This window comes from Silurus aristotelis (assembly GCF_946808225.1).
Source record: "Silurus aristotelis genome assembly, chromosome: 19".
Lineage (NCBI taxonomy): Eukaryota > Metazoa > Chordata > Actinopteri > Siluriformes > Siluridae > Silurus > Silurus aristotelis.
The window spans coordinates 19,475,948-19,493,550 of record NC_139592.1 but is presented as its reverse complement, the minus strand read 5'-3'; the positions used below and the strand labels follow the sequence as shown (position 1 = coordinate 19,493,550).

Here is a 17,603-nt window from a genome sequence, read left to right as displayed (position 1 = left end):
TGACTTGGAGTAAGTATCTATTAAATTCAATACCATAGTATTAAATACAACCCCAATTCCAAAAGTTGGGACATTGTGTAAAATGTAAATAAAAACAAAACGCAATGATTTGCAAATCTCATTAATCCATATTCTATTTGCAATAAATTAAAACAAAACAAAAACATATCAAATGGTAAAAAACAAGAGGACAATGTTTTTATCACTGCTTAGCATCATGTCAGCATGCAGTGATTTCCATTACAGAATCATGACTGTTTTAAATGCAGTGCCGCCTGAGTGCCCGAAGATTACGGGCATCCTTTTAGTTATGCTGAAATAGCGAGTCTTGCCGGGGTCCCCAACTGCACCATGTCTTTAACTTTTATACAACAATAAGGATACTTAATAATCCATATCTTTCTCTCCCTGTCACCCCTCTTCTCTCGCTCTCTCTAAAAAACATGCTCCTGAGGCACCAGTGAACACTGTACTTCTCTCTTTGATTGAAGACCACTATGTGGGGATGGTTTCTCATCAAGGGCCTGGATATCCATGAAATTATAAAGTAACACTGGAGCTTCAAGGATGGATTTGGACTGAACTTAATGTCATCCATCTGCTACACTGACACAGTAATACGGTTTGCATCTGATCACCATCACTGCACACCTCAACATTGTTTAGCTCTAATGAATAGACATTCGGTGCAACCAAGATGAGGATGGGTTCTTAAAGTCTGGTTCCTCTCAAGGTTTCTGCCTTATGCCATCTCATGGAGTTTTTTCTTGCCACCGGCTTGCTCATTAGGGACAAACTTACGCTTATAAAGAACATTCTTATTCATTCTTTATCACCACATTATCTGTGTAAAGCTGCTTTGAGACAATGTTCATTGTTAAAATAGCTATACAAATAAAAATAAATGGAAATTAATCTGATATTGTCCCTTGTGCACAGAGATTTCTACAGATTTTCTTTTTTTTTTTTTACTTCTGATGATATTTTGTACTGTAAATGATGACATATTTGACTGTTTTTCTATTTTATGTTGAGGAATATTATTTTAAAATTGTTCAACTATTTGTAGACACAGTCTTTTACAGATTGGTGAAGCTCCTCCTATCTTTCTTCCTAGGAAACTGTTCCAACTGTTTTATTTAGTTTAATAACACTTTCCAGACACTTTCCAGACTTTTGTTGCACCTTCACAACTTTTTTTAAACGTGTTGCCACCATCAAATTCAAAATGACCTTATTTCTTTTTTGAAATGGTAAATTTCAAACAGTTTAAACATTTGATATGTTGTTATGTTCTAATGTGAATAAAATATGGATTTATCTTTGCATTCTGTGTTCATTTACATTTTACACATTGTCCCAACACTTTTGGAATTTGGATTGTAACTTTTTCCTCTCATTAATGTGTCTGTTTTGAATCCATTCCATTTCCATTTTTTCCCCTTAAAGACAAATTATTATACATATTTTTTTTGTGCACTTTTATTGTAATTTCTAGTAGTGATCCTAAATGACATATAATATTGTTTGTATTTCGGCAAATCACATTTCACATTCACTACACCGAAACAAATCAGAATCCTTGCTTGATTAATAGCACTGGACTGTGATTCAGCCACAGGACCTCCATGTCCCAAGTCACCTGCTACACTTCACTCACACCTGTTTCCTGTTTCAACTAATTAACGTCAGTATTAAAGTTCTGGATTCTGTTTCTCATTGGTTGTCATTGCTTTGCTCAAGTTTACAATATAAGTTTCTTGTCTATGCATCTTGAAAGTGTATTGCACTAAAACTTATTGTGTTCACATCTTGTTTTGTGACAGTTATACGTCATATATAATTATTGTTCAATTTCATTGTTATAAATTTGCCAATTTTCCCCCATTGTAATATCAATGAACTCACCAATATAAGTAATGTGGCATCAGTAGTCAAGTGGGTCAAGCTTTTGGCATGGCAGCAACATAGCAAAGCTCTCGCCTGCAGCGTAAAAACATTCCTCTAATCTGCCTCTCATGGCACCGGAGTTGTTGGTGTTATGCATTGGAATGCACAGGAAACTGACTAATCTTTGAATAAAAAGGCTTTTTAAAGGTGAACTGGCTGTGCGTCAGTCCACCTGGACCTCATTACGGAAAAATGCACCCAACAACTGCATGTTACTCTGAATTGCACAGTTTGTATTTCTGGTCATACAAGGTTTAATAATCATTATGGGGTTTGATTTTTTTTCATATTGCTTTTAGTTTTGAGTTTTAGTTTATTAGTTAGCGGTACAATATCTTGATTCTTGATCTGCTGCTTAACAGTTTACCTAGTTTTCAGACAATGTTTATATGAAATAAACATTTTTTACATTATTTCTGATTTATTAACTTTTATTTAAAATTGTTTTTATGTATTTATTGGGATGCCACAAGTTTCCAGAACAGCTTCACTGCACCTTAGCATTGATTCTACATTAGCATTAGGTCTCTGGAATTGTACTGGAGAAATGATGACTGATCTTTAAATAGAGATTTCTAGAGATTTCATTCAGCGAGTTATAGTTTAATGGGGGTGGAGTAATCATGTAGAGACCAATCCCCATGGATGGAAATGTTTGTTATATGATAAATGCTCAGGCTCAGTCAGGAGAACCATAGCAACAAAATAAAAAAAAATTTCCCCCATTAATTTGTCATACATCTGTACATTATTTGTAATAATCTTTGGTTAAATTTTTCCTAAGAAACACAGTTATTCCATTTGTCTGTCCATAATATTTTGTAGACAGGAGTAAATCTCCCTCTGGGATGAATGAATGAATCAGTCAATCAATCTCTCTATCTCTCTCTATCTATCTATTATCTACCTCATCATTTGTTAATTATACCACAGCACTATATTCACAAATCTGATTTTTTTAAACGGTGACTTTTCAATGGTAGTAACACTGAAAGTGCAGAAAGTAAAATGAATCACAGATTTATATCAATTCAATTACCACAAATACAATTTTCCTTCTATGCTACGTATCTAATGCATAAAATATTCCCAACCAAACCAAAGAACTTCTGGCTGTAATTTAACGTAACCCACCAATCTGTAATGTGGTGAATTCTTTTCTGAGGGGGTCTCAAGTGCGAGCACAGTGCCAGTAAGCCTCAGAGGAAGGGATGTAACTTTATCTATTGGTCCCTTAAGGCTTCTGTCAACTCCAGAATTATTGTCACCCTTGATAGAGTCATGGGTTCAAATGAAAACCAGAAGGGAACAGTGGAAGAAACTACATACTATTCCCCTAACCTACACTTATTCTTTATATAATAGCAGTATTTGAAATTTTTTCAAAAATATTTCCATCATTAGACCATTGGGACGGAGATTCAAGGAAGACGACGGATGCAAATGCAGATTAAGATGATGTTTATAAAAAAAATAAAACAAGCAGACAAAACCAATTTTCCAAATGCTGTGAAAAACTAAGTACAGCCCAAACACACAGAACAAAGTTAACTAAAGGTATTACTTTGCAGTGAGCTGAACGAATGAGAGTCTTTTGAAATGCTGGCTGTGATGAGTGTGTAATTGGAAACAGGTGTAACTAATCAGCATGAGGAAGATCGTGAGCGTGCAAGTGTGTGTTCAGTGGCCAAGTTGGCCATGTTTGAAGGTTCTGTCTGATGGGAAACGAGTTTGAGAATGGTAGAGACCTAACATCGGGGATAAGTTTCTTTCAGGACAGAAGTAATTCTAGGAGTGTGAATCATTTTGAAACGAATCGGAGATTCAATCCAAAAGACAAGATTGTGCTGATATGAGGGAGAAAAATAGTGGATGGAATGCTACAGAAAAGAGGGGCAAATTAGATCCCGGTTTCCTCCTTCCGGTTATTTTTTATTAACCTATTTTTAAAAGCAAAGGGAAAGCAAAGGGACTGGTAAGGGGATGACTGTTTATAGCTGCTATAAAATGATAATAGAAATAAACGTTTCTTGTTTCTGTTCATTAATGCAACAGATTAAACATATGTGGTTCACTGATAAATTGTAGTAATTTGCTATGGTGTAAGAGGAATTAAACGTTCGGATGTGCTTTCATCGAAATATAATCCAAATCAGGGTTGATTATATTACATATAATACACCACCCTATTGCTGATTACAGTATATTGCATAACTGAAAACAAACGTTGTGTAAAGCCATGTTTTTATATTCTAACGCTTGGCTGTAAGAACATTCCTAATGTCATACAGGAGACCTGGCAATAATATTCATTCTTTTGTAGGCTTTGGGAGTTGCAGACGGAGAGGCGGAAAGCGATGAAAGAAATGCAGGAGGAGCTCGGTGCCATATTCAGGCCAGAGGTGGAGCTTCACAGACTGATTTATGAAACTATCTGTCATGTTGCAAGTCTCCGGGCCAGTAATCTTGGCTCAGCAGACATTCACCAGCTCCAGCTAAGTGACGTGATCCAGTCTGGACGTTTACACACACATCACTTACACCAAAGGAAATGTCTCAGATCATACAGTACATGGGCCTGGTTCTATCAACCTTTGACTATACACACACTTCACTCACTGCTCTAAACCTGAGGTAAAACACACTGCAAACTTGTTTCTGCAATTCTGCCTTTTTTTTTGGTCTCCAAACTTAAATGTTTCAAGTGAATTTTTGTGTTTTAATGTTTACAGTTACAATATGAATCACTGTAAATCAGTAAGTTTGGAGTTTTCAAGGCATCTGTGTTTGAATCTCTTACAGCCTGTGCTTTGGTGTTCTGGATGGCTACAGCAGGTTGAAGACGTCTGGGAAAGCTTGACTTTTCATCCTCCTTTTCCTCCTCTTTTACTCCAGCACTGGGCTGGTGAAGGCTGCTCGATTGTGTGCAGATGTGCTTGGAGGGTGGCCAGATGCTCTGCCCTGAGTGAACATGTGGTCTGGGAATGTTTACGCTGGCACTGTCTCAAACCAGCCCCCGCACAACACCCCAACGCTTCTGGAAACTACACACACACACACACACACACACACACACTTTATGTCCTCTTTATGCTGATCAGAACACACACCATTTACTCGTAAGAGCCAAGGGTTAGGTGGATTTTCAACCATCTAGGCCACTAAGGCTTTGTCAATTCCAGGGGTTTCTAGGGGTGTTTGAAATAAAACTATTATACAAGCTATATGTTGTTTCATTTATATATTTTTTTGTATGGATTGTGTCCTTAGTGGTGTCCTGAATCAATTCACCTTCTAATACCATCAATATGACACCATGGCTATAGAAACCATCAATATTATACAGAAATACGGTCTAACGGAGCACTGCAACACAGACTGGTATCTTATACAGTGAGAATGAATAACATTACTAAGAACAATTCAACAAGTCTCGTTTCACAGCAGCCACAGATACACCACCGGCATACATAATCTACAAAAAGAATCAATATTTACCTCATTCTGTGCATTTTCTTTTTTCTATGTTATATGGTTTTCCTTGGGGATTTGAAATAAGGGCAAATTGTGCAAATTCTATTTGAAAGCAAATGCAAATGTATAAATGGTTCATGGAAAAGCTTAACAACTGATTTGAACTGTTTTGGCTGATGTTTCCTCTTAATATCCAGCCTTTTCTGGAAAAGTCTGTGTTGTAAATGTCCTTGTAAATGTATTTGTGACCAAATAAATTTCTTTCCCTCTGTCAGCCATTGTGCAATGATAAAAACAGCTACTTAAGCCACACAAATATATTTGAGCTTCTGCAGTTTGCTACCGATGGGGGTTGCGAGCTCTGACTAGTGCTAGTCAAAGGACAAAATGGAAACTGGCTTGCCAATACTTACAGTTTCAGTATAAGAATAGTAAATATACATAAAAGTATATTTTGGCTTTTAAAAGCAAACAATAGTGTCCTAACATCTTGCCTGAAAATAAAAATGTATACCGTGCTTGTATGTGGATTATACCTGCTAATTATAGCTTTAAATGTTCCATGAAGTTTCCATGAAGGGTGCCAAAACTTGTGGAGTTGACTGTAATATATAATGACATTATTTCATTTAAGGTTAAGCCTGCATATCAACAACTAAAAAGGTGTTCATAATGAGCTGGGGAGATTTTTTTACCTACTTTGGCAGCCTAAGAGCTTGTTTGTGAGATGACCAATCCTGACTGTTCCACCACTCATGTGAAGCTTAATCACATCTGCAGGATGGAATATTTCCAGCATTTCGATTATTTGTAACTCTTGTGACGTTCTTAAACTTAATCTCTGCCCTTTCTGCCAGTTCATCCTCTACCCATCCCATACTCTTACTGGATTTATAGTGGGTTTTGAAAGTATTCAGACTTCTTCAATTTTACTCATTTTTGCAGTTTTGTTGTTTAATAGTCATTGTTCTAATAGTTTTATTCTGAAGATACTGATAAGCATTCATTTAAGGTAACCCATTCAGTTTCAAAGTATTCATTATTTATTAACCAATATTCAGCATTAGCTACCTTTTGGTTTACCAATTTACGTTGTTTGAGGTCGTTTTACATTGGTGAATCTAGATAAGGGCTAATCGAACCTTGCGTTAGCAAAGAAAAATAGCTAGTTTATGAAGGCAAATTTGGCAAATAAATGGCAAACAATTTACCTTAACTTACCTCAAGATTAGCTTTCAAGGAAAGCAAAGGAGACAGTTTATTTTCCTGAGGTGGAACCAGGGCTATTCATTCTTAATTTTCACACTGTAGTCTGGTTTATAGTTTCAACTTGATTGGATTCTAATAGGGTCCTAAACTGCGTCAATTCTTTTCATGTATTGTAGAGGACATTAGGCTGAATGAGAAGGTGAGATCTTTCAACTGTATACTTTACAGGTCTACAAAGATGTAAGCAGTATAAATGTAATGCTTTTTTTCCTTTGGAAATGGTGACCGTAACCCTATTGAACACCTTTGGGATGAATTGAAATGCTGACTGCACCCCAGGCCTCCTTACCCTATGTCAGTATGTGACTTTACTCATGCCCTTGTGGCTGAATGGAAAATGGGATGTTCAAGAAGCACATACAAATCAGGTGTCCTGAAGCTTTTTTGTCCACATATTTATCAAACAGGCATAGCATTATGACCACCTGCCTGATATTGTGTTGGGCCCCCTTTTGTTGTCGAGCATTAACAGCATTTACTTTTTCATCAGTTTGAGCTAAAGGAGCTCATCTGTTGGATCGAACCACACGGGCCAGCCTTCGCTCCCCACGTGCATCAATGAGCCTCAGCCGCCCATGACCCTGTTGCTGTTTCTCCCTTGGACCACTTTTGATAGATACTGACCACTGCAGACTGGGAACATCTCACAAGAGCTGCAGTTTTGGAGATACTCTGACAATCTCGTCTAGCCATCACAATTTGACCCTTGTCAAATTCGCCCAAATCCTTACACTTGCCCATTTTTCCTGCTTCTAACATTATTAACGTTGGGGACAAAATGTTTGCTTGCTGCCTAATATATCCCACCCACTAACAGGTGCCATAATGAAGAGATAATCAGTGTTATTCACATCACCTGTCATTGTATACACACACAATCACACACACACATATATCAGTACTACAGTCCTTGAACCAGCATTCACCCTCATACAGTACTGTACATTCACATTGGCTGGAATTCCAAGCAGCTCTGATAAATATAGGTTGGTGAATACGGTTGTATGGTCTGCCAGACATCTCTGTCCACACATGCTCTAAATAGCTGAAATTCTCTTGCTCAACGAAGGCTTCATTCACAGCATCTGGAGGGTGAAGCATCCCCCAACATCCCCCCACCTCATGAACCCTTTCAGACACGGATGTTTTCCTTCTCCACGTCCCACTGGGAGTGTGTCTCTGGTCTACCGAGTGTTCAGAGGCCCACATGAGAAGCGTCATGTGCACCCAAAGGAATTTCTGGTCGTCATTTTGAAACGATAACACATAAATCCATTTCTCCATGATAGCTTGTTCTTTGGACTTTTATTTGACCACTGTTACTTGACCGTTCTGTTGACTGAATAGCAATGATGACCCAAGACATCTTGTTTGATTTTATCTTGTGATTTTATTATCTAGTGTTTTCATTCAACGTTCTAACTGTCTATTGTTGACTTGTTATTAGGCATGTAACCAGCATTTGTAAGAATGAAACACAGAACCCATTCATTTTTCAAGTTTCACCATGCTAATATCACATCAAATTTACCTTAATATCATGTGTAAAATAATCTCTCTAGATTTAATTCATTAGTTCTCTACAAAATAAAAACAAAAAAGTAAAGGTCATTGAGATCTTTACGTTTTCCATGTTCTCAAACTTTGTGTAGCCAGTGGCTCCTTTAACTTTAAATAAAGACTACACAATGGCAGTTAATTCATTGTCCCCATTTTTTTTTTAAATGTCCTTTTTTTGCATCTCCAACTCTGAAACTGTCTCCCCAGTATACTTCTGCAAAGAAGACAGCACTACCCAAGAACCCAGACTTGTAGAAGATCTCTAACAGCTTTCTGCAAACATAAAAAAAAAACTTAACTTCTTCAGAAAGTCCAGTCTGCTCATCCTTTTTTCTTTACACAGCCTGTGAGTTGACTTTTTCCAGTCTGGTTTGTTTTTGAATACCATGGGATCTATATTTGACTCAACATCCTGGCCCATTATGGTAATGTGACTGGTTGTGTTCTTCTTCTTCATGTAGTCCATCACCATCTCCTTGGTCTTGGGCACATTGAAGAGATTATTCTTCCTACACCACTCCAAAAAGATGTCAATTAGGTCCCTGTATTCCTCTTTCTGTCCATCCCTAGTGCATCCCACCACATTAGACCAGTATTAGACTGGTGCTCCCCCATTAATAAACCTAATCTTAAATATTCTAAGATATTACAATTTTCTACTTTCCACAAATTTACAATAATTATTTCGCTTTTTATAACTTTTTTTTGTTTCGTTCCTAAACTATCCACTTACCAAGTCTAACGTATTTATGGCTATTTGTTTTATCAGTAGCTTTTACATGTACCTGTTCTTTACTGAAGTATTTCCATTTCGGGAGACTTTTACTTCAACTTCACTACATTTCAAAGTCAAATATCGTACATTTTGCTCAACTACATTTTGTGAAATCGGTCGTTCCTTTATATTTACAAGTGATAAAAACATAACTGGTCAAACACACAGAAAGACGTCAATCGTGGTCGAGCGCACGCTCTGAACTTGTTTTGATTGGTGCTTGCGGCATCTGCTTATCACCAACGTACAGTTCAGCTACAGTTCAACAGCATGAAGAACATTTTGAAAGGAATAAATGATGGAGGAAAATCTTGAAATCTTGAATAAAAAAAAAACTGTCTATTTGAATAGATATCAATCAGTGTTTGACTCATTAATATCATTCTATTATTAGATTGGTGTGATGAGAGTAGCATGAGTCTTTTCACATAAAGTCGTGACAAAAATGATAATAGGAACATTATAGCTATAATAAACCATAGGATTTTGGATACTTATGTACATTTGAATGCAAATACTTTTATACTTTTACTCAAGTGAAAGTTCAAAGGGAGCACTTTAACTTTTACTGGCGTCATATTTTACCTACTGTATCTCTACTTTAACTTATGTACATGGTTTGTGGTACTTCGTCCACCACTCATACGAAATTCATTATGAATTAAAATAAACATAATAGAATGGTGGGTTTTTGTGTAACAAAAAAAAGAAATCACAGCCCTCTTGACGTTTACACAACTTGCATGGAGTGCACCAAAATAGATCACACAAACAAGCTTTTCTTGCCTTCAGCGCAAATAAGGTTTCCATTGTGCGCAGATGATGCAAGATACCACCATAATGGCATAATGACTTAGCTCTGTTTACATTCCCTGCACACGTCCAAGTGCTGTTCCAGGACATATATCACACTTGGTTGGGTTTCACGGGAAAGTTTGAATTCTCAGCCCTCTACCTGACAGTCGCATCAGCCGCCACTATAGCAACCCGTATTGAGAGACGGCAGACATCAGAACCTTCCAAAAGCCTCTTTATAGTCATAGAGTGTACCTGAGGGATTTAGTATGCTGCAAGATGTGTACATATAAGTGCGTTTAAAAAAAAAATGGATTACATTTTTTTTTTATACAAAAGAAAGCTTTAAAAACTAACAAGCAAAAATTAGGGTCGACAGGTTAAGGTTGATTTGAGATTGAGGTGTAGACAAAGCATTTTCTAGCTGCATTAACAATTATGTAAATGAAATTAACATTTGGATTTGGTTCAAAACATGCATTAGTTTGTTTCTACCCCAAACCCTGCATGAAAAATATGAGATTTCGTTAGAACTAGGGGTGTAATGCTGGACTGCAAGTTTGCTCCATCTTGCACTTTGAGTGCATTTTTTAATTATTATTATTAAACTTGAAAAATACACAATATTGCCATGGGTAGAAAAAAGAAACTAGAGTTAGCGCAGTGTCACTGTATGTACTCACTCCGCACTGGAAATACGATTTGTTTTGTGCATGCATGAAAACGCTGAACAATTTATAGTGCTAGTGTTAGCCACTGATCTGGCTAGCGTCAAGAATTTGTCTTAAAAATAGAAAATCCTGAAAATTCCACATATCAAGGGAGTGAATTAATGAAGCATGGAAGGAACAACATTTGTTGAAGTATGCTGAAATAGATGGAACAGTTAAGATCATATTTTTAGAAAATGTATTATTAAATGTAAAACACACACACATTCAAATGTAAACTATTTAATTCGATTTTTCCATTTATTTAATTCTATTTAATCAATTTAATTTGTGCCAATTTTATTGATTACTCAATTTGAACAATTTAATAAAACTGTATTGCATTCATTTGATTTGTACTATTTTATCTTTTATAAAATATTATAAAATATCATTTTTTTAAATATAATTTAACCAAGCAGGCAATTTATTTACAAAATTGTTTTAAAAATGTAAAAATGTTCAAATGTTAATAATAATAATAAACTGCATTAATAAAAAACAAAACGACAAGCAATTTAATGTTTTGCATTTCTTCATGAATTTTGTGTACCCTTGCACTCATAGTTGGAACTGTCATCGAATGTCAATCAACAGGATGAAAAAATAACATATTTTGAATATCCTTGAACATGTTGGAATGCTGGACTTGGAAATTGGAGAAATTAATTAGCATCAAAGCTTCCATCAATCCAAAGCAAAGCTGGATGGGAAAGCAGTCTTAGAGCTTTTAGCAGCAAAACCCAGCCAGGAAAGATGTACAGGGACATCTGCAGGACAGGAGGGGCAGTGGAGGGGAAAATAAAAAATAAATATTTTCCTCGAGAAGAAAAGTTTTAGCAAAGCTTGAGTTCTAAATGAGTGCATCTTCAATTCAAGGTCAAAGTATATCATGATATATTATTTTTAAATATTTTTAATATTTAAACTATTACTCTAAATTGAACAGGAGCAAATACAGGAACAGTTAAGAATGATGATAAATGAAATAAAATTAATTACAAAACTATTGACACTGTTTATATCTTTAATATATAAGATTAAAGTTTGCTTATTTTTTTATTTTTTTAAATCGTGTAACAAAAGCTTGATGCTGGTCACAAAGTCTGCAGTTAGAATGAAAAAAAATTCTACTGAACTCACATAATTGGAAGCCATGCTCAAGCTGGCAGCAAGTCAAACTAATAAACAACATAAGGTACACTTCGAGGTGGAAGAAACAAGCAAAGTGTCAGTATACAGGCAGTTTAAACACAGGAAACATGCTCAGAAGTGTGCAGAGAGGTAACTGCTGATGGGAACATGGGAGTGTGTGTCTGGCCCTGCTGATGAAAATCCACTGTGTTTATAATGAGGGACTTTATTTAGTCTATGTCAGAGATAGAGGGCCATTAGGAGGAGAATGGTTGCGACATACAGCTGGAATAACGCACACACACGCACCCACACAAATGTGTGAATTGCTGTTTTGTAGGGGTTTTCCACTAAGCTAAACACTATACAACTTTACCCCAAAAAACAAAAAGTATATTGTTTAATGTCACAAAAACACAGCAAAAAAAAAATCCCTTCCTCTCATAGGCTTACATGATTTTTATAGATTTCTTGTATAATCATTTCCATAATTTGATAAACTAAACTACCTGTTTGTATCTTTTCAGCTCCACCTACATCTACAGGCTGTCAGGGGTCAATCCTTTGTAATTAGGACTATATGGACCTAAACTTCCTCCCATATGAAACTTTTTTGGCTAAATCTTCAAACTTTGGCTCTGTTCCTGCCTGCCTGTGTGTATGTGTGTGTGTGATGGATGGGTGTTACCACTCCACGTACCACAAGGCCCTCTTAAACTTCATTCTTTTTCTCAGAACAAAATTAAACGTGTCACGCGAATGACGTGAACGCTACCCCAGGCGTGGCGTGAATGTGATTGTGACTCAGTCATTCCACATTAATTTCAATCTCCACACATTTACAGGCCAAAATGAATCATCGTCCGTTTGTAAAAAAAACGATTTTCTGGGCTTTTTCCGGGTATCACCTTCTGGGACATGTCTTTCAGTCTGCCTGCTGAGACATTTTCAATGTGTACAGTGTGCAGCAAAGTAGAATTAGCAACGTAACCTGTAAAAAATTTAGCATTTGAGGATAAAGGTCATGCAGACCACCAGGATGTTTGTAGTTAAATTTGGCCCTATGTCGATTTTGGTGCAGCTAGCTAGCTAATACATGCTAGTTGTTGTTGTCTAACAAATTATTCAAAAGGGAGTATGTCATAAGCCAACAAATTGCCTGTCAGTTTTAAGTTAAACTAGCGCTTCTTCCTTTTTCCGAGGCTCCCGGTAGGGGCCTCCACAGCAGATCATCCGTCTCCAAATTACTCTGTCGTCTACATCTGCCTCTTTCAAACCAGCCACCTGCATGTCTTTCCTCACCACATCTATAAACCTCCTCTTTTCCTCCTGCCCGGCGGCTTCATTATTATTGATTGAAATGTCAGGGGTTCAAGACCCGGGTATTGCCAAGCTGCCACTTTTGGGGCTCCTGGGCAAGACCCATAACTTAAAAACTCTGACTCCTACTTTTAACATCGCTGGAATATGTGAAGAATAAAAATTCACTGTGCACTATGCTCTTTTCTTTGAATATTGCGTGTATTGAGGTAGATTACACAATTACCTGAATTTTTTTTATTTTTTAACGCACAGGGATTAGTAGTTCGCCTGATCATTGTATTGTGGTTGTTGTTGTTATTGTTGTTGTTGTGGTTGTTGGGCTGTCTCCTTACATTATGTGTAAATTGCCCATCAGGAACAAGATGGTTTTGAGCCTGCTGGTGCAAGTGTTAATGACTCTGTAACGCCTGCCATAAGGTAGAAGTGTTAACAGACCATTGCGGTGGTGGGTTAAGCCCTTAAACATCCTGACTGCCCTTTTTTTAGCAATGTGGAAGGATGTCTATGTGCATCTGATCGATAGTAGTTTGATTATTCAGCTCTTCACATAATTAAGTTTCCAAAAAAAAAAAAAAAACAGAAATTAAGTTATGATGAACATCCAGCTGATGGAAACACCACAAATTTTAGCTCCAGCTCTAAAAGCAATATTGTTGTCAGCAGAATTTTTGATATGGAAGCTCGGGAAGGTCTTGAGATCAAATCGAAGCTCTACCAATCTGTGCCTCTGACCCTCGAATGAAATAATTCGTTCTTGATAAGTGATTGGGCATGTGCCAAATGCTACAAATGTAATATGACTTCATCAAATGTGGCGACTACCCATGTAACCTTATGCTCATTAAGTTTTTTAGGAAGATACATGATTTCTTTTGAATAATGCATATTATATTAGTACATCGACTAAAGTCAAGTCAAGTCAAGTTAATTTCTATAGCGCTTTTCACAACAGACATTGTCTCAAAGCAGCTTTACAGAATTTTAAGAGTTGAATGGTGTGTATTTATCCCTGATGAGCAGCCATGGTGACTGTGAGAAGGAAAAACTCCCTTAGATGTTATGAGGAAGAAACCTTGAGAGGAACCAGACTCAAAAGGGGATTCCATCCTCATTTGGGTGACATCAAGAGTGTGATTATAGTCTTTAAACAATACAGAACACTGGAGAGTGAGAACTAGCATGAGTACTGGAGTGTAAGATTATGAGTAATGTCCTTTCTACAGTCTTTTACAGATATTTGTGGTTATAAAACTAGGAGCTACTAAGCAACACATAAAATAGCTCAACATTTGCGATCATAACAGATCCAACACCAGCTTCTCCATGCCAAAAATTTTTAACACTCAAGGAGGTCCAGTGTCCAAACTCCACATGAAGTGTGATCCAATTGCCACTGGTACGTCTCTAGATGGTTCGGGATGTTTGCGGTGTCGACATCTACTTCTTTAAAGGTCCACAATCTTCATAAGAGATTTACAACTTACGGAATGAAGGTGTTGAGAGGATGTCAGCATAGAAAAATGACATACAGCCAGTTGTGAAAGGGCCTGATCATATGCCGCTTATAGTGAGCTTGATTGGCATAAAGGTGCGCATCAGATACAAGCTGGCATTTGTATCTCGATGCATAGATTTTCACATCTTTGCCATTGGTAAAAAAGTATTTATTTATATAGAATTATTAGTAGATGTGCTTTACTTTTATTATTTAGAAAGTGACCAATAATTTTGGACTCAAATTTTATATGTAGACTGATTTCTTCTCGATACACTGTTTCTCAAGCACGTTCTCTCAGCACCACCTCTGCTACGTGAATATCGCAACACTACGGAGTCATAAAGAATATAGATTAACATGGCAGAGGTAGCGCTGCATCTTCCTGGAGACAGAACACTTTTTTTTTAGCATTACAAAGGCCTGTTTGTGAAAAGGCCATACGTTAGAAATCAGAAGGCACTTAAGTAAATTGATGATTTGCTATCTGTCTGAACCAAAGAAATAAAAGTGAACTATCTGTACCATATTGAATTGCAGAGCATCATATTTTTTTTCCAGTGCATATTGCATTGAATTGCACTGTGTTGAATCAAATAAAAATTCGGATCGCACTGGTGAATCGTATTGCATCACATCGGTATCTGCTTCATATGTATCTTTAATGTATTGCATCGTTGGCTATGTATCGAGATGCTAATCATATCGGCCTCAGTTATGGAGAGGCACATTCCTAGTATCAACATATACAATGACTTTGTATGGTGGATTCCTCATATAAATTGTTTATATTTACAGATGGAGAGTCTTCACTGTCAGTACCAGTCAGTGGTAAGACGCCTTAGGATGGAATAGCGTGTTAACGACACTTTATAGCTGTTAATCAATAAATTACTAAAACTCAGGTCATTCCACAATATTTAATGTAAATATAGCAAAAAAAAAAAAAGGCATTGGTCCTTAATAAATAAAAAACAATGCTTGTGTTAACAAAGTGGTGTCGTATAAGTGGAATAAACCACTGCAGAATAGACTGTTATAAGGAAAAGATTTAAAAGAAATATTTTCCATCATCATGCCCCATCATCACTTAAAGTGCAGGATGTATTTGCTTCTGCACAAACTTGGACAAAAGTTTGTGGACACCTGACCATAAGATTAGTTTGTGCTTTTTAAACATACCATTCTACAATAATCCTTATTTGTTGCATAATAACATCTCAGAGTCAAAAGTCAAGAAGCTTTTATTGTCATTTCAACCACGCTGACGCGGTACACAGTGAAATGAGATGTTTCTCCAGAACCTTGGTGCTACATAAAACAACATAAAACAACATAGAGCTACAAGAACACGGCGCTAAGGACTGTTGTCTTAGCGACATGAAGTGAATCGTGTGCTCACTTGGTGAACAGATACACAAAACAGTATGTTATACAGTACAATGTGCAAAAGAGAACTGTATATAGGAGAGAACTTGTAAATAAACACAATGCACACACAAAAGGTTGAGCAAAACAATAGCAGCAGTCAAATGCAAAAACAGCATGTAAACAGTTATGTAGTTAATATATAAAATAATAATCTAACATGGGTGGTGCTGAAGACATGGATTGAGAGTGTTTAATATATAATTTAATATATTGCAAGTGTATTTAAAATTGCTTTCACGATAAATAAAAGTCGTTGTATCTGTGGAGGGCTGTATTCAAACAGGATTATAGTTTTTCAAAGGGAAAAAAATGGTCTGTGTGTGTGGGAGCTCGTGATGTGACTGTCTGGTTTCTGAGGTAAAAAATAAAAAAGAGCTGGAAAATGAACTAAGCACAGGATATGTGTGGATTCTTTGGACGTGGGTGTTTATAAAAAATGTAGTCCAATGTGTCTTCGCCAGAAATTCCTGAGAGCCGGATCAGATTTATTAGGAGTGGGATGAATAGAAAACCATGCAGTGGGTCTTGGGTTGGAGTTTCACCACTAGGCTGCAGCATTTCCTATATGTGCAAAAGAAAACAGTTCGAAAAAATAAACACGAGGCATCCAGCCATATTCTCTGGACTTTGTCTGGTTTCACATCAGACTATAAACGCTCAAAGCAGACTTGTTTGTCATGTTCTGGTTTTGGACGGATATGGTTGTTGTGATGATTTTTGAAAAAAAAAAAGCACAGTGCACGATTGCGGCTATCAAAAGATGACTTCACGTTCTTAGTGAGGACCAGTTGTCCCATCCAGAGATAAGAATTTTTGGACAGTTTTGATCTTGTGGAGATATTTGGCTTGTCCCTCTTTAATTAAAACGATTCTTCAGATAGATTCGATTATTAACTAACGAAATGAATAACTATTTTGGTGGTGGGTGCTTATGAGGATAGGGAGTGTATGTGGGAGAGAAAACAACAGTTCTGGCTATTGTACATAAAAAATAACGAATACTACAGATGATTATTATTCATGTTAAGGTAAATTGTTGTTGTTGTTTTTTTACTTCACTGCTAAGTTTTTACGCTTTTCCAAAAGGAGCGATCTCAATGGACTTACAGACATCTCAAACGACAGCCATTTATTTTTGTGTGCAAAAGCTCATTCCACATCTGCAAAACATTATGCAAAATTCCACAACGCATTAGTATAAACGAGGAATGTACCACTCCTGAAAGATTCACCCAAGTCAAACAGAACCACAACTACTGCAGAATATGTACTGCGACTGTTTGATTTTCAAAAATATAGTGGGGTGAAGTTGCCAAAAACAGAACTACAACACTATAAAGGGGTCTTTTAAAAGGCCTTGTGTACTGTCTACTGTATTTACTACATAGTCACGGTTTCTCCAGCATAATCACTGAAATATTGTCTTGTTTGGCCAGAGAAGCTGATCAGTCCCTTTTTATATTATTCTTTTGTGATTAATATTTGTGATATGTGATTCATAGGGTAAAATATTCATTAAGTTTATCTGCTTTTCGCTTTTAGGTTGTATGGCTTTTTAAGTTTTTTTTTTATTCGTGTGTATTTCTACTCAAACTGCATCTAGTGTATTATACTCTTTACTGTTCTACTCGACTGTAATTTGTATTCTTTTGTTCTTTACTGTATAATCAAAGTATTCAGTAGGTTT

At 36.6% G+C, this 17,603-nt stretch overlaps 1 protein-coding gene and 1 long non-coding RNA gene across 2 annotated transcripts in view; one reads left to right on the top strand and one right to left on the bottom strand.

The window, feature by feature from the left end:
* fmnl3 (formin-like 3) overlaps nt 1-17,603 on the bottom strand; it is a 268,194-nt gene that overhangs the window by 68,882 nt on the left and 181,709 nt on the right. The gene's annotated exons all lie outside the window — the stretch shown is intronic.
* On the top strand, nt 959-5,205 carry LOC310742045. The gene is made up of 3 exons (XR_014538125.1): nt 959-3,925; nt 4,274-4,584; nt 4,753-5,205. It is a non-coding gene; the product is annotated as an uncharacterized lncRNA (long non-coding RNA).